The sequence below is a fragment of the Bombus vancouverensis genome, chromosome 9 (genome assembly GCF_051014615.1).
Source record: "Bombus vancouverensis nearcticus chromosome 9, iyBomVanc1_principal, whole genome shotgun sequence".
NCBI classification, from domain to species: Eukaryota; Metazoa; Arthropoda; class Insecta; order Hymenoptera; family Apidae; genus Bombus; species Bombus vancouverensis.
Genome location: NC_134919.1, coordinates 10,619,902 through 10,639,123, shown reverse-complemented (window position 1 = coordinate 10,639,123; position 19,222 = coordinate 10,619,902). Strand labels below are relative to the sequence as shown.

Sequence of the window (19,222 nt, the reverse complement as noted above, 5' to 3'; positions counted from 1 at the left end):
GTGCAATTATTTACAATATCCTGTAGATTCAATATTAATCAAAGGGCTAACGACTGTCATTTCGTATTCCCGTTAATCGTAAATTCACCGAACCCCCGCAACCCTACGTTATAATCCGCCGCAAATTTCACAATTTCGCGTAGTGAGCGGATCATCGTGCTGGTTCGCGACGATGTAACGCGTCAGTGAGTAAGTTTGCTGATATAGCGATACGATTAATTGCATTATATAGCGAATAATTCACGTTCGTTCCTCTATCATCGAATTTTCTTCCACCGCTTGGAAATTCAAGATGAATATTATTAACCTGTGAATGTTTACGCAAATTCATATTTTTAAATTTCTGTTTCTCATTGCGAAGAATTTTATGAAATGTTAGACAAACCTAAAAAACTAGTAGGCAATATTCTCGTTTGAAATTGTTGACTTATGGGACCGAAATGAAAATCGAAGGCGAAACGCGTCTAGCGTTGGTTTCCCAATGAATTTGTTTTATTCGGTAAAAATGGGAAAGTTAATGGCAGTTACGAGTACAGCATATGCGGAATGGAAACCTTTAAACACGCATTTCTCATGAAACTTTTAGCAACGTGTCCTATGCATTTAATACAACATGACGTGCACCACCTATGCGCAAAATTGCAGCCGAATGAATGTGCTGCTCTCCTCTCATGACTTTATTAAATTAACATTATCCTCACTATAATCATCTCCGTGGATTGTACCTGCACATGTGTTCGCACGTATGAAATCACGTGTATGGTTCAATAATTTGTTAGATCCACAGTTTTTAGCGCTTATCCTTTATCGATTTTCGAAGATTTCAAAATTTTAGATACGATAGTAGTCTACGTGTATATTAAATAGAGACTTAAACGTGTGGTTGTAAATTTTATATATATATTTTTCATAAATTTATTTCTATTGCATGTTTTGAATATAAGCATTTTTTATGAATTATTATATGTTATTTAAATACGTAGTATGTTATATTAACCAGATATAATAACACAGGAGTAGATTGAGACTTGTAATGACTAGTAATATTGAACAGAAATACGAACTACGATCAATTTAGATCGCTCGAAAGGAGGCATCTTCAAGTAGATTCGATCTTATTAGCCAGACGAGACAATTTCAAATCCTCTATAGATTTTTCTCACAGATCTTTTCACCATCATCGAGAAAATTATTCTCAGGTAATTAGCTACTACTTATATATTTAAAATACAACGTGCCGAGAAATCATAGTAATCTATACTTACAAACAAACGAGGGTTTAAAATCATTAAATATAAATTCACAAACCATTTACTAAAACAACGAATAATTCTGCCAATGCAAAAAATTCCAAATTCCTCGATTATTGTTAAGATTCACACCTGGCCTCCATCACCAGTCATTTACCCGCAAAAAAAGAAATAACCATTGTAGCACAAATTATGCACGATCTCTGAAAAGCACCGGTCAAGTATCCGCCCTTGAAGTTCTTTCATGTTCTTAATCAGCAGGAACAAAGATAAATAAGTCCTCGTCTGGAAAGAAGGGAAAAGTTTCGAGGCAAGTGGCCGCGCGCGCGAATGGAAACGGCTGTTCCGGTGTATAGACAGGACAGGAAGAGAACGAGAGAGAGCACACTGTTGCTTGGCGAGCTGGCAGCACGCTTTCGGGCCTCTATATAGCCACGACTCGTGTAATCGCGCACTTCACCCCATTTCTCGCTATAGAATGCAACACGCGACTCCTGCACCCGCTCACGTGCCTGTTCCATGCGCCACAAGTGGCTGCGAACACATCGTTCACCGGCCCTGCGCTCTCTCGCATTGTCTCTCTCGTTTGTGTTCGTTGTAACCACCAACTAGCCAACCCCTTTTCGCTGTGTTTCGTTCGTTCGGATAATTACGCTATCCACGCGTGATCGTCGTTCGGATGACTCTGGCGCATTTTGTGCAGGGCATAGAAATACTCGTTGATTTTGAGATCAAGCGTTGTGTGTAGAGTTTGTTTGCGTAGTTAGACCTAGTTGGGTGTTTGACTTTTGATCTGTTCCGTGTTGTTGTTTTTATAATTACGCTATCCGCGTGTATCCGAAGTTTCGATAACCGTGGCGCGTGTTGCCGAGCGCATAGAAATACTCGTTCGCTTTGAGATCAGACGTGCTGCACGTGAAGCTTCGCGTAGTTAGACCTAGTTGGCTGTTTGACTTTTCATCTGTCGTGTGTGTTTTTATAATTATGCTATCCGTGTGTGTCTAAAGTTTCGATAACCGTGACGCATTTTGTGGAGTGCACAGGAAAACGCGCTGCTTCTGAGATCAGGCGTTACAGAGGTTCGTGTGGCTGGGGCTGGTTGCACCAATTGTGCAGCGATGTTTGAGTTCTAATTTGTTGTGTAATTGTTATTTTTAGCGAGTGTGGTATGGTGGTATATTGGAGTTTTTAAGAGAACTATTGGTCGATGTTGGCAGACGTTGACTGACGTTGAACAGAAAGCTGTACATTACGTGCAACCAGTACATCGTAACGTTTAAACTTGCCACGGGATTAAACTCAAAGAAATCGTCGATAGTAAGTGAAAAAATTCATTTCGGTGGAAAAATCAAGAAGAAAGTACGAATATATTTGATTTTCTAAAAATACTTTTTCATCTTACGAAAACTCACATAGCAACGATAGTTTCAGAAACTTTCTGAGCTTACTGTACTTGTAGGTGTATTTACACAATACTGCCGAGTTTATTACCAGGTATAATTAATCTCGATCGTATAATTTCAGGAGAAAACAGGTAAGACAGATATAGAACTAAAATAGAAGAATATTGTAAATTGAATTTTCCGTAACGAACAGAATTTAACGACAGTGTGTTATTAAAGGTATCAGCATTTCTGATGAGACTACACGCGATTGAATTATCTTTCCTGGTGGTTAAAGTGGAAATTAGTTTATCGTGTGTCTGGTGGACGGAATGCTGAATGTAATGAGATGTTTCGTAATAACATGTTATTAAAACAGTGAGTGTTGTTAATGAACATAGCAAAGTATGACTGAAGTGAAAATTTCAACAGTTTTATTGGGGAATCAGGAATATTTTTATAATAGTATGTACCTTTGACAAACATAGTGGGATTTATAAAAATTTATATAAAAAATTGTTTAATTTGTATTTCTTATTATTTCTTGGATTTTCACTTTGAGAACCTTTCAGCCGTCAATCGCACGCTCTTAGAAATTCTACGTGCTTTATCTTACATCACGAGGAAAAGGAGTTTTCCAGCCACTCTCTGGGATAGAATAATTCTAGTGATTATGCTATTTAATAACAATGCCGTTGAGTACTTAATGTATTATTTTTGATCATTTTAAGTAAAAAGAAAAATTTCCTAGAAAGCGTAGTTCAAAATTGACCTTCCATTGATATTTTTGGATTATGGATAATTAGTATAGTTTAAGTTAGAATATTTTAGATCAATTTAAAAATATTTACACAAATTTGTTACTTGTTCTATATTTTACATGAAATTGGATATTAACAGATTGTATTAAAGTACGTGGTGGGCAATAACGTTGAAACTACATAAATTATTCTAAATCCAACTCGAATCGTACTGTGTTACCTATGGCTACTAACTATGGCACTAACTATGGCACTAACAACGTTGGGATTGAAAATTTAATTGCGAGAGATTAATTTATTTAGCATTTACAAATGCGAACAATCTGCTTTGTGTAATAAGTTAAACTGTAAGAAGAGAAGAATAGAAAGAAAAGAAGAAAAATAATGAAGCAAGTATACTGTAATAAAAAAAAAAAAAAAGACTCGTAATTAAAATGAAGTTCTTCTTTGAAATCTTCAAAGAACGAGAAAATTCACAAAGGAATTAGTCGGAAGTACTTGATGTGCCTCATTAAGTAAAATCGATTTCTCTTGAAACATTCTACTCAAGGTAACAATTAGCAGTGCTTCACTTTATGCAGGTAATTATTAGTTGAGCTATTTATTTCGCGATAAATAACCTTGATTTAAGATCTGTGTTGCAATCGTTTCATCTACCATGTAATATATGGCCAAGCATTTGTTTTAACTGGGATCCAGCGAAATCTACTTTCTGATGATAAAGTTATACGGAGCTACAATTAGAAGAAACAATCTTCGTCACGTTAGGTGAACTTTCCTCTGATTATTGCGCGTCAGAATTTTGCAGTTTCTTTAAAGTGAATTTAAGGTTCGTGGATTTACGTTCTTGTTCTTATTACACTACGTGTGTTGCGTTATACGAAAAATAGAAGCTGTACGAAATAAAATTTTGAAATACAATTAAAAAATTCTTTTTACAAGACAAAAGAAGAGAAACGGAAAAAATATTCAAATATCCTTCAATTCCTTTGTAAAAAGAATGTAATCTTCGTAAGAAGATTTTTTAAATGTATGATTACATTAAATTTGTTTGTGAATGTTTTCCAATATTACAGGAATGAAACCATTTTGTCAAATCCATCGAAAATGATTCGATTCCAGGGAAATAAGTAATATTGAATGTAGGAAATACATGGTGACAATTTCCATTAAGCTTATATTGCATGATCAATCAATAATTTATTCATAACGTACTTCCACTAAATGCAACATTATATTGTCATCGTCACTCAATAATCCACATGACAAAGACGATTTGATTATCGGTCATTTATAAAATAGAATCCCAATCGAAAACACTATTGCTGCAAAAACAACGAACAAATGGTTCCACATACACAAAACCTTCCATAAATTTATACTGATAATTGCCGTTCTATTGACACTGCGTTATCAATTAATAACTAACTCATAAAATATTACACTTCCAACATCGTGAAATTTAATTCTACATCAATATTATCAGTTAATGGCGCACGTAACAGTAAAATCATTTACAGAATCAATTATTATTATAGAAAATGCAAATTTTAATCGAAGATATTATTGAAACCAACCTGACAGCCACGATTATAAATTTTAATTGAAGATTGTATCTCAAACATATAGAATATCGAATGATCTTGAAAACGAAAATCTAAGGGAGATAATTAACTGAATTCCTAGACACTTATACGTACAATAAACTACCATAAACATAGAAATCCAATTAAAAATACTATTATTGAAAACACAAGAAGCAAAAAGTTTTTACCAGAGAATCCTCGATAAATCCACTATCATTTGATTGAAATTTTCAAACACGATATCGCCATTCCAGCAATAATATGATTATTTATTTTCGCATACTACATGAAAATGAAACCCGCTGATCGATGAATTTACGATAATTTTATATCTTTTTCTACCAAGTTACCTGTCTACTCTAATTTCGTCAAACTTCGACGATAAAAGCCTGTATTTTTTTAAACTTAACTCAATAAATAATCCAATATATCGTCGCTGTCATTCAGAAAGCCACAATGACACAATCCAAAGATTTCTAGCGATTTGTTACTGTACATTTATAAAAATAAAACAATCAGCGAAGGAGACGATTACCGGTATGTACGATAATTGCACTTTGAACGTAATTTGTTATCTGTTAAGTTCGTTAGTATAATTAGTACGCATTTGACTGATGCCAGCATGGAGCAGACACATAACCCTCTTGCCTAATCAGAGTTTCAGGTATAGTAATCGCATAGTAAGTTGCTTCTGCGACGGTGAATCGTGAGAAAGGTGGAGTTGCTAAACTTTCCATAGAGAAGGTCAACCACGACCAGCCTAATATGTCACGGTTATGAATTCTAAAGAAATACCTGCGAATTACACGCGAGTGTCTCTCCGTAAAAGATCAGCGAACACGGAGACAACTGTTGACGTTGGTATTTAGAAAGTGCAAATATGTAATTCCAACAAGGATGGATAATTATTTTGATGAAAGTTTGGACCATTGGCTGGATATAACAGGAAATAGTTTTTGCCTTTTACGATTCATACTCTTGGCTTGGTTTATTCCAAATGCGTAATCCTCTTTTCCGTTGGAGTAGTCTTTCAGAGTGATTTAAAAGATGATACTTAATGAGGAGATTCATAATGAAGAGAATCTTCATATCGAGAGATATGTAAATACTTTACGTATTTGTTAAATATTGATAAGAAGAAGATTTGTATGTTGAAAATTGTTTCTGATTATTCTTCTATGAACTTAATGACAACCTGTACATACTTAGTGTTTCATAATATATATCAGTATTTTTTCATTGCACTCTTATGACTGATATTAAAGATCGAAGATACGAATGATCTCCTTACATAGCCTTGTTCAATATTGTATATATTCCACGATAATTAATATTATGCGTTGCTTGGAAGCCTAGTTCAATAAACTATTACAATTTCTAATAAGGATTAAATGCTTCTCGTTCTGAAGCTTCCAGATCTTGGAAAGATCATTTCATCTCGCCGATAAAAGAACAAGAGATTCTAAGCAAAGGAAGACAGAGAATACAATGTTCAAAGTCTTCCTATTTAAATCCACTATCGATCATCCAATATAAAATCACGTCTATTAATAGCAACAGCAGCTGGAAACTAACGAATTCGCGTTAACCGAAGATTTCAGGTTCTTCCAGAAACACTATTCATGGATGTTACAATGGAATCACGCTTCTTAAATAACAGAGAAGCGGTGTAAAAGAAGACTCGCATTAACCAATCAGTGGAACGTTTCAGTCATCAAACGTTGAGACGCTACGATTTCGGTAGATGGAACGTGCGGTTAGCAAGTAGGCGTCGAGAGAACTTCTGAAACTGCCTCGAGACATAACACGTGCAAAACGAGGCAGAAAATGATGTCTGGCCACAAGCTTCGTAATTCGAGGATACGAGCCGGTAAATAGCCGGTGAATTATGTAGCAAAGAGATAATCGTAGGAGGAGTTCGCTTCGAAAAGTTAATTGATACGAGTAGCTGGATCGTGACGAATGAAATTGCTCTGCGTCAGCTCTGTCCCAGTGGATGGTTGCTGTTAAGACCATCACGCGCCCTTAATCGTCATCTTAATCTTTGCAGCATCGGAGTATCTCAGCAAAGTGCTTTCGGAGATCCTTTCTGCTTGAATTATCACGAATTCCTATCGTGACATCCTATCGTACAATGAATTCTGGTTTGGTGACTTTACTCTAAATTAGAATGTAGAATATTTTCTTAGGTTAGTGTATTACGAATGGTGTGCAATAAATGATAAAACATTGACGTTTTTTAAGGTAGATTACAATACGCAATAAATGTTGTATAGTGATTATAGTCACGCGTCAAGATGACGATACAATTTATCAATTGTTATGGAATACCAAAACTATACTAAAAGTTCTATTATTGGTATTTGATAGAAGATTTATAGCTTAGCTAACGATGCCTACGCTATAATTTCCCAATAATAAGACAAAAGGATTGTCAATAGTCGCTTAGCGATGCACAAAATATACCTCGGAAAGATGTCATCGATAATTTAACTTCGTGTACCTTTCATCTCGTTGTCAACTGTGAAAAAAGTACTCGTTAATGTATCAACTAATCTTAGTAAAAATTATAAAAAAAAAATTCTGCCGAAGGAAGAAGCTCAACAACGGCAAAAACTCTCTAAAATATCTCTTCCATTCCACCGAGAATCATAAAATTTAAATAAAACCCGACAAAAGAGATCTCGACAAAAAAAAAACGCTGTTAAAAGTATTCTCTAAAATTTTCGCGTCTCGTTAAATTTTCATTTGACCAGAACAGAAAGAAGAATTAAAATAAAATTCCATTGGGAAGATTTGCATAAAAAAAAGCTCAAGATTCGGTACATTCGAAAAACATTGAAAAGCAACCCGATAATCGCATCTCAAATGGGATATCGTACATGAAGCGGGTATTTTTAAGCTGGTCAGTGGAATATCTATTCGATATATATTCCCTTTGCGAAAAGAACCGGCACGATCAAATATAATATAAAATCACTCGAATAATTGATTCCGGCTTAATGCGTCGCATTAACGGAATTGTAAATTTTAGCTTTGTGAGAGAGACAGCCGCTCAACAACGGCCAAAGGGTTAAATCGTAATTAGCGGATGGCAAAACCGGACGGATATAACACGTAGAATCCTAACGACACGCAATCCCATAAAAGCACCCCTAACCACCCCTCCCTTTCTCTCTTTCTCGCTGCGTGCAACTCGCGCGATTTTCCCACTGTAAAAGAGTTTCCGTGGTTTTTACTCAAATTATTGCCGCGAGTGAAAGGTAGCTTTTTAATATCGGATATCAGCTGTCCACTGAACTCTTTGCGTTTACTTTTATCTCCCGCGAAATAACGTGTGGTAATCGAACGATTGCTTGCTTGAGGATACGCAGATGAAAACATGGAGAACAGATACAGTAGCTCAGGAAAGTATGGGGCACTTGTAGAAATTTCTTATGAATACACAGGCTCGAGTATTCGAATGCTCGAGGATACTTCCCTCGTATAGAAGATTTTGAAATTCCATTAACGTTGTTACGACACTTAGCTATCGTTGATTAGCTTGGTACAGTGGGAAACAAATCTGAGAATACATATAGAAATGACAAGATACCTGGATCAACTGCGGGTTTTGTAAGTTTCTCAATTTCGTTACCTACGTAATGCAATTAGTGTTGGATTTTCAAGAAAATTACGGTTACTTGCATAAGTTTACTTGTTACGAGCAAATGGAATAAATAAATGTAAATTCCAAGGTAAATCAAAAAAGAAAGAATAGCGTTTGTAACGTCAGTTTTCTCCATTTTCAATTTATACAATCAATCGATGACCAACGAACGATTCATTTAGTACAAGTATATGAAATCACGAAGAATCACAAGAACATTTAAACGCTTGATTATACGATACGTGAATCTCGTTCGTCTGAGAACAACCAGATAATTCCACGACACCATCCATCACCTACCCCAAAGTCCTCAATCTCTTCACTCCTTTCCTGTAGCACGAAAACCCACAACCAGGAACCCGAACGTTTGCCGATCACGCACTATGTACCGCGCCAATTTCACCGGTGTACACGGTGCAACCAACAAAGTATTAGCCAGGATAATCCCTGCTCCTGAGAAACGAAGAAAACGAGGGTTGAACACACGAAACGAGTAAGCAAGCGAGCGCACACGATCGTTGGAGAAATTCACGCGATGCGAGAATCGAACACAAGGGTTTCGAGACAGAGGAGGAGAGAACGTGGGAAACGCGAATTCCAAGTGAGGACGGGAGAGACAGAGAGAGGACCAATCAAACCGTCATTTGTAATCAATTAAAAGCCAATAAACCCGGCGCTGATTGGACTGCAGGCACGAGTGCACAGCGCGAAAACCAAGACAATAATAGCAGGTCATTAACAACGGTACAGCGTTTATTTCTATGGGAACGCGTCGCTGTTGGCACTACCGATTCGCTCACTCCTCCTTCGTCGTTGTTTCGAGCGATTTTCCAGTCCTAGCAAACGAAAGAATCGTCGTCCCTGCGCGCTAGACGTGTAATGACGCTCTTCTACTATTTTTCGAGAGCTTCGTGACCTCGTCTCGAACGAAAGGAGAACGCGAGAAGAGACGAGGTCTTGTCGCTGTGCGATCGATTTCAAATCGCGGAGGGTTGTTAAATCGGGGGAAGCTGCGTCGATCTTTCTCTCTCCCTCTCCCTCTCTCTCTTTTTCTCTGTTTCTCGATCGTGGTGCAGAATGAAAGGTACAACGGAAAAGAAAGCGTGAAATAGAAAAAGAAGAGAAAAAAAGAATAGAATAGAGTTGGATGGCAAAGGTGTTTGGGTTTCAATTACCGTAGGCCGACGATGCTTGCTGTTCTTCGTGGATTTCTTTTTTCCCTTCTCCCCTTTAGCCTCTGTTCGAGCAAACGAACAAGGCGCGCACTGCCAGGTCTACGAAAATTCCCGCGCTCTCGTGCAGCTAATCGTCGACAAGTAACGCGATGCAGTTCAAATAGCAGCTTTATGCTCTTGACACCCGCTCAATAACGCGATTAATTCTTGAGAATCAGATTTTGGAGGGGTTAATCGATGTGAAAAGGCGAACTTTTGCTTTTATTTTTCTTTTCTTTCATTTTTCTTGGTTCTCCTCCTTGCTCTTTCTTTTTGCTTTTTATTTTTTCTAGCGTTCTTTAGAGGTTGTGAAATAGGGTTGGATATGCTAGCGAGAATTCAGTTGGAGGTAGCGCGGAACGGTTCGTGCGTTTTGAGGTTTTTGAGTTAGTATACCGTGCATGGAAGTAGTAAATAGCGAGTTGCGGGAAATTGCGATGAAGTCGGGAAACGGTGAAACACGTGTGAGAGGCGTGGAAAGATTTGTTTCTTTTCTGTACGAGCTTTTGTTTTTAGTAGAAAGTTTGAAACCTTTGTATTTATACAACAGAATTTCTATGTTTATATATAATTATAAAATCTATTTATATAGCAGAATTTTCTTATTCCTCGTGAATCCCCACAGGTAGGAAAATGATCAGAAATTGCTGATCGAAGATATCGATGAAAAAGTATATGTAAAACAGAACACATAAATTACAAAAAAAAAAAGATAGTACTCTGAGATTCGTAAATGAGTTAACTGCTACTTCTCTCTCCATATTCTAATCATCCTATTCCAAACCTACTATTCCATTCGCAACATGTGTATCTAATAACATAAAACTCTAAATGAATAAAAATTTCCTACGCTTGCCCCATGTAACCAGTAAGTGTCCTAATGTTTAGGAACGACGATGTACGCGCAGATTCCTCGACCTAAGCCAGTCTCGACGTCCGTACGCAACCCTGTTTCATCCGCGAACTGCTGCACCCTCAAATTCTCCAAAGCCTTTCCAATAGCCAGGAGCCCTTCAGTCGAATGGAAAAAATCCTCGGAACAACCCGGAGAAATCCCTTACACGTAGCAGGAGGCTGCATCGATTGTACCGGAGGCGTCATCGGCTATCGATTTCGAAATTTCAATAACGCACACCTCCATCCTCTTTCTCTTTCTGTCCCCTTCTCGCCCATCCATCCGATCCTTCGTGTTTCTCCGTTTGACCAGCGCGCACGTACGGCGAAAACACACGTACACTGATACGCATGCAAAGAGGAGAGCTATCTATGCCGCAGTCGAGAATGAACAGCCGCCATTTCGCGGCACTGCTCGCGGATCGCGTGTGTAGAGGGTGCAACACGGAGGGGTTGGAGGATGGCAGAGGGTGGCGCGGCCGTAGCGAAGTTTTAAACGCCAAATTCATAACGCCAACCTTCTCGCCTCCTTCCTTCGCCCTCTTTGTCCTTCGCGTTTATCCACCTCTTTCTATTTTACGTTTGTTGCACAAGCATCGATGTTACGTTGCGAGTAACTCGGTCTTCGTGACTTTTAAAACAGCCAGGAACCAAGGGGAGTTGGTGTGTATTGTTAGTAAAAGTTACGTGACTAGAACAAAGTCGGTTAGCGTAACGCGCGATTATGCAAATTATTACGAAGATGGTTTGATACTGTATCGCGATTAACGCGTTGACTGGCGCACAAAGTTGGTATGTTTGGTTTTGGCAGCCGCTATGCAATTTCCATTAACACAAGCACGCAATAATGAACTAAAGTCACGTTCCTCGAGTATGGTTCGGCCATGAAATCAGAAGAAAGGCAGGACAAGCGTAGACAGTTAGTTGAGCACCGGCCAATGCAGAATTACTTAGTTTCTAAAACATTGGCAACGCGCACGAATAAATATCGAAACGACGTACACGTGAGTCGAGTTAAAGAGAATCCAAAGTAAACGGCAGTAATTTCTCCCATAGGATTCAGGACCTCGCGAATTTGTACGTGAAATGCTAGGACAGGAGGAAACTCTGATTTCTCCGTTGATCCTCCAAAAATTCGACGTTCTCGAAAAGAACGAGACTTTGATCAAAATAAGTATTGAAGATGTAAAACGTGAAAAATATCATAGAACTCACACCCACGTCATAAACCCGACTTAAAACTATCTGCATATTGTTAGCACCTTAACACTCACCTTCGTCCTGCTCTTCTCTCTCTCTCTCCTCTCTTTCTCTCGTTCTTCCTTCGTCGTACGAACATCTGTTCCGTGGCGCGAGTTTTACGTTATCCGATATATACGCGCGGGTTTATGCCAGTAATTCCGGCAGTTTCACCGTGAACCGAGCAACCAACACGCGAAAGTTAGAGAAAGGGTGTACGTGGAAGATAAACGAGGACAGACGGTGCGAAGAGCGAAAGGGTAGTGTGAGAATGTGAAAGAGAACGAGGAATAAGAGAGATATATCTGCCTTAGGAATTTCAGAAGCGTCACTCGCAGCAGAGAACGTAACTCCGTGGCCGTTTCGAAGGAAATTTAAGTTTCATGGGATCGGGGCGAGCGACTCCGTTTCTGTGTAAACGGTCGTTCGTATGCACGCGAAACGAGCAAACGGATGTACACGCGGCTGCATGTGAGAACGGCGGAGAGTGGGTGACAGGGGTCCGAGTGCACCGGTTATTAAAAATGAGTATCGTCTGGGCACGAGCAGCGCAAAAATTGCGTCTGTTCCTATTTGAATAATGTCCGGGGCCGCGCGCTACGTCTACCACGAAACTCAAGGAAATAACCAAACGAATAGGAGTTACGGAGCGGAGGTGGCCAACGAGCGGAAAAAGTTTTCCACTTTTTGTCTCTGCTAGAGAGTTTTTCGGAAGATGGTCTTAAGGTGAATTTTGTACAGACGCGTTTAAACAGATAATATCCTTTTAATTGTTAATAGCTACGAGTATTAAATTGTTGGTAAGTCGAGATTTTTGGTTCTCGAACGCGTACTTTAATCGTTTGAAGCTCAGAAATATCTTCTGGTATCGATAGTGAAAAATTCAACGCTGATATCGGAGACAATTTTGATAAAACGAAACCTCTGTTGTTTTTTCAAATTTGTATCAGAAATATCTGCGAGACAAAGCCAGTGCCTTCTTGCGCAATATTTTGTCAACTATTAATATCAGTAACTTGACAAGTTATGAGCTGTAGGTTACAAGTTTCCTTACAATTTTATAATTTCTCGTGGAATAAAATAAGAACCGTACAATTAGTATAATTTACCTGCAAAATCGAATTTCTTTCGCTGGCAAACTTGTTAACGTTATGCAAGGATTTTATGCATCAGGTCGAGAATTATAATTAAATATATTTAAAACTGTGTCTTCTTAAACCCATAGATGTTAAAAGTTCTTAATGATGCCAATTCACTACGGGTTGTATTCAAGAATCTTCCACTGTAACCTGTGACTTACGGTTTTCACAGCTCTTTTAATAACCCATCCCCACGCATACCATCAAAATCTAATAACAAAACTCCATTCAAACATCACTCGAACAAGTAACTGAAACAATTTCATCGACGCGAGAGGAATATACGTATGTAGGTTCGCCTCCGATGTGCACCCTCGCTCAATCTTTTTTTGATACTACGTCTGAGAGAAAATAAATGGCACGTATGTATTCGTGTAATTGAGAATCGAGTACTCGAGAGACACGATGGTGCGGAGGAGAGGAAAACGCGGTTTTTGTAGGACAAAAGCACGCTGTAGAGTCGCGTCATCTCCGACAGATAAATATAATTAAAAGTTCCGTTACGACTGGCTTCTATTGCGACAAAGCTTTCAAGCTGGTCCATATACTGGCTTCTTCTTTTTCTCCACCTTTATCCTTCTTCCTTCGCGTCGCTTCTTTTTTTCTTTCTTTTCCTTTTTTCTTTTAATCGTCGTTTGCGTGTAACAAGTATCCGGTCTTCGTCACTGGAGGGTAACGAGAGAGCTCTGTATGGAAATTATCGCGTTTCGCGAGCGAAATACGATTGAAACTTTTATTAGCGAGCGGTTTGTGCAACCGTACCGTGGTTTTGCTTTTTTTTCTCCGCCCCATCCTTTTCTTTTTTCGCTTTCTGTTTTTCTTCCTTTCCACCCTCTACCCTCCTTTTTTTTAGGTCTCCCTTTTCTCTCTCTCTCTCTCTCTCCATTTTTTTGTTGTCTCGTTGCTCGCTTTTCGCTTGTTTCGATGTGCATCGGTCTTCCACGCGCTTAATCACTTGAGAGAGAGAAAAAGAGGGATAGACGGTTGCTCGGAAGCGCATTTTGCACGAGAGCTTCCGCTTTCGCGATGCGAACGCGTTTCGTCCGAACGCGCGCACGTAATGCCTTGTTGTTTAGCAACGATTCGCGAGGATTTTTTAATTGTCGAATGGCTTTCTTCGGAGCCTTTGAAAGCTGTTCAATTGCTGTGTCAGTTCGCTCGACGACGATGTGATACATTTTAACGTAGGTACATTTAACGTACACACTCGCTATAAATGTTAAGAGCCTGTTAAGGTTTCAAAAGAAACTTCCACTTCAAGTTCAATTTTAAAACACAATTACCCTCGATATTTATAAAAGCATTGCTCAAAGTAGTGGTATTATATACGTGTGTAAATAGTTCTTTATTTTTTTTTTTTCTTTTCTTATATTTTACTTGTCAGTGGTTGTAACGTCAAAAATAAAAAGCCGTGTAAAACAAAGATAAAGTGGAAATGAAATTCGTGTCTAGATAGTTCTTTATTTTTTGTTTTATTTTCCTTTCTTATATTTTACTTGTCAGTGGTTGTAACGTCAAGAACAGAAAACCGTGTAAAACAAAGTTAAAATGGAAATGAAACAAAATTCCATCGAGGGCCATCGAATGACGATAGATGGGAAGACTTTCAATTTTCGCAAAATCGAAAATGTCAAACAGCGATAAATAATTAGAAAGCATATTTTGTTAACGTTTAAAAGACCAGACTCGTTGACAAAAGCAATTATTTGCGCGTAACGGCCGGTGCATTGTGTCCAGACTCGGTACATCGATGTTTCGTCAACAGTATCCGTAGCAAACCGACACGGACGACCACGAAACGTAATAACGAGACCACGAACTCGCGTCCCTTTGCGGCGAGCTTTACTTTCCGCCATTGTCCAGCTCATTGATTCTCGATCCTCTTCTGTAAAGCATTTGTTTGATGTTAAACCGTTAAACTCGAGGTAAAGAACTTCCGATAGTTCTGTATGATCTTCACAAAGGAACTGACTCGTCAGCCTAATCTCAAGGTTGAACAATTGCGAGTATTATGCATAAAATATTGCAGAATTTGATGAATGTAAAAAGAAGTCTGTTGATGTTCTACAGACGTTTTGTACGTACGATCACCTGAATTTTATTATTTTATACTATTTTTTAAATAGGAAATTTTATCTTTTACATAATATGATGTATTTTAAAATTCGAAGCGTGAAGAAATTTGTGTTGGTGTTTTGGAAAATCTTCTGTAATTTATTGGAGCATTTCGATTATTTTATCGTTGCTTTATTAACGTTCGCATAAGTTTTCATATCAAAGAGAATGATAAAAAATTATTCTTTATAACATGGTCACTTTTCTGTATGTTTCAATTTACCAAGTTAATCGCTACAGCTTCTATGCCATTCATATATAATGAAAAACACTTGATAAATTAATGAACGAATATCGAAGTGAACGCCATAAATTTTAATCTGCATACATAATTATTGAATATTTATAATGAACGATCAAACCCCCTTTCCTTGTAAAGGCAAAATTTTCATATAAAATATCGTATTATAGACATTCGAAAGAGAGACGAAGAGATTATGGATATTCATTATGTTAAAGGATAATAATCGAAGTATGCCGACAGCAACTTAATTTTGCTAAAAACAACCTTGATTAAATAACTCGCATTTACGGCGTTCGTAGCTATTCGTTCGAGCGATTCGAAGAATTGTAATTCGAATGGAGAAATTACAGTTGACGTACGAATTTGGCTTCTCTGTATCAGCTTAAAATTCGCTGAATAAATTTCAATTATTTCTCGTCTCGCGGTAATCTGTCTGGAAGAGAAACAAGAGTAAACGACGTATTTGTAGACGTGTTTCGTCTTTTAAGGTTTGTAATTTTTTACTCGGCCAAAGGTTAGTTACGTCGTATTACGTGGCCAATGGTTTCACTGGCTGACGTTTATTATTCGATATGCAGCTGCACGATTACTTGTGCATTTTACCTCCGTGTAAAACACAAAATGTCGATATTTTATCGACGTGGCGTATTTGTTGTTTGAAGGGTAGGGGATGAGGGACAAAACGGTGAATTATTCTAACGCTTTCGAATGGCGGACAAGTGTGCAACGACATTCCGGAAATATTAATGACAAAGTAAAAATCATAAATATATGGGAATATATTTCTATATATCCCTTATTTTTATATTCTCTCTTAAAAAAAAAAAAAAAAAAAAAAATGAAGCAGTGGCATTTCTTCGTTAATATCACGAAAAATTTCAAATTTGCATCTTAATAATTCAATGCACAAGCTTAATTGGAAATCTTGACAAGGGGAAAATTAAAAATAACCGGGCAACAATTTAAAAAATCGAGAATCCATGCGATCGACTGTTAAAAATTAATAAATCCAACTTACCAGTGATCAATGCATAATACACCTTCATCTTGCACTTCATTTCCTAAACATCGAATCAACAAATTTCCACCTCATTTCGCTACCAGTATCGTTCGAATCCTATGAATCTTGTAACAATATCGTGATCAACGAAACCTTGTGAATTTATAAGACGAGCATCTCGTAAAACAGTGTAATAGAAAATCGATAAACTCCCGGTCTAAAGACAGCTGACTATACGTAGCCTATCGATTCGTAGCGATCGTGGCAACAACTCTAAAAGCAGAAAAATAATGCCGGCAGATTGGACGAAGCAAGAATACGCGGAGAAATAAATGGAAAGAAGCGAGATCGAAACGATCGGCAAAAATTTTACTACAGCGACGTTATGGCGTGAAATTTCGCAACGAAGAAACGCGAGATCGTTCTCTTGGAAAATCGCTTTCTTCGTCACACGCGTACTACCCAGTCATTAATTATGCATCGCTTTAATTCGAGACGACCGAAAGTTTCGCCACCCATTTTTTTCAACCGTACAAGCATTATAACGCGGTATGAAGAAGAACAGAGGACGCAGACGGGAGGAGAGAAAGAGGCAGAGGGACGAGATAAAACGAGAGAGCGAGGGAATAACGGCCGGTAGGATGCAAAACAGGCAAGCTTTCACGGTGTGCACCTGTAATTTAGAGTTTACGATCGCCATAACCGAGACTGCTTTTGGCAATGCGTCCCGACACCGAGAGGGCACCCATTCACCGACGGCCACCCACTCCTCGCGGCCTCTCGTTTCACGTCCTGTCGTTTTAGTTATCGTCCACGGAGTAGGTACGTTTCTATTTGTGCGCAGCTGATTTTATTGATCGACGTCACACAGGTCGGCTGGCATTCTCCTAGTCACAGACCTTGTTTTTAAAACATTTACGTTTAACATTTTTCTAACGATTCCTAACTTCCACTGTATCCGCTTTTGACGACGGTTATGAAAAATTGTTGGTTGCAGAAGCTGGAATTTTCGGGCAGAGTCGTGTCTCGATGAAAAGATCAGCGTGGCATTGATAAAATGTAAATTAAGATAATCGATAAATAGTTTTAACGATATTGTAACGTAAATTATTATTTTAACTGTATTTTCAGTCCAATAGCTTCGAACGACCTATGGTAATTTATCGTTAAAATTAGTTAAAATCTATGAAGAACATGGAAACAAATTAAGCAAACGATCATTGAAAAATATGAAAAGTTAAAACTTAGAAGCAAGAAAGTAAAAAAGAACTTAAAGCGTAGTTCCCATAATGCAATAATTTTGCGATAGGCGAAGAACAGGTTAGGAATTGATGTACAAAGTATACGTGTGAGAATTAGTAAAACAAACAGGTCGAACAGGCGACGAGCCAGTAAAATTTTCATCAAACCACGCCACTGCCTGTGAAGCGGCAGCTCAAGAGGATTTCGTTAATCCTAAGATGCGTCATAAACCGATTTCCGTCTCGCGTCAGAAGGAATCGCAAAACGAAGTTTCCTCCTCTTCGAGCAGCCACAGCAAGCTCTATGCTCGACCACTATGTCCGTCAAATATCAGCAGACCTATGGAAAAAGTGTTAATGTTTGTATCCTTCGAAAGTTTCCGTGGTTAAATAAAAAGGAACAACCGATCACGTCATGTGACGCGTGAAATATTCTCATTCGTGAGATTTGTGTACTACGAAGACTTTATTTTTGAAAGAAATAGAACTTTGAATATATTTAATTCGTATTGGTTTTGAAATATTACCAGAGTTGATGTACGTGCAACTGCTGAACATTAAGACGCAGACTCAGCAAAATATCCGAACATTTGTGGAAACTTGTTACGAGTATATCGTGTGTCTTGTACGAAACACTTTGAATTTTCATAAAAGCTGTCACTGAGACTCGCTTATCATGATTACGTTTGTAAAGTTTAAAACCAATTTGAAAATATACAAGAAATTACAAATTACTTGTTTAGTACAAATATTCCTATTCCCAATTCTACATAGAGTAAAATGGGATTTTTAAATCAAACTAATTGTAAATAATTTTCTCTGTAATGAAATAAATTCGATTATGAACGATATTTGAGGCATCTACATTTGAAAACAAACTATTTAACTCGTTAATAGATTGCATAATGAACAGTGAAATATACTATTCACAGTTTCCTAGCCTTTACTCATCAATATTGATATTAACATCCTCAATTGCAATTATCATAATTCACTATCACGTATATATTACTTTATTCCTGGAAATGATCTTCTATATCTTAGTAGATCTTGTATAATACATCCTTACCGATTCAAACAACCCTATCGTAGAGTTATTCCCTAGTTTTCAATATTTTTTCCAACCGAACACGATATTTTCTAATTCTTCCTTCATTATATTAAAGATAACGATGTCTCGTTAGTATACAACGAGTTTGATTATTCTATGCAAAGCACAAGATGGAATTTTAAGATATCAGAGTTCGAGTGATCGTATCTCACAATACTCATAGTCTTTATCATTGTTTAGGAACGAACTATCGTCTATTCGCCAAGTTGGACTGTTCTTTCGATGGAAAGGGTTTTTAGAAGCGACTCGACGTGCTTTCTCTTCGAGCGCACCAATATTCAGGTATAGTGAATTAAATCCGCGTTGCACGTACACCAGTTTGGGTTCGACGGCCATTAGCCATCAGCGAATTATCCGTCAGCGAAGAGAGGATTTTCTCGCAACGGCGATGCGTCAT

At 37.9% G+C, this 19,222-nt stretch overlaps 1 protein-coding gene and 1 long non-coding RNA gene across 5 annotated transcripts in view; one reads left to right on the top strand and one right to left on the bottom strand.

The window, feature by feature from the left end:
- The window catches only part of qin (tudor domain-containing protein qin), a 316,412-nt gene that overhangs the window by 196,769 nt on the left and 100,421 nt on the right, over positions 1-19,222 (bottom strand). The window lies entirely within an intron of this gene.
- Positions 1,781-3,396, top strand: LOC143303184 (uncharacterized). Of its 2 annotated transcripts, XR_013059259.1 has the most exons (4): positions 1,781-2,329; positions 2,409-2,609; positions 2,710-2,784; positions 2,873-3,396. It is a non-coding gene; the product is annotated as an uncharacterized LOC143303184 (long non-coding RNA). The 2 variants fall into 2 exon arrangements; XR_013059258.1 differs by having other exon boundaries at positions 2,409-2,784.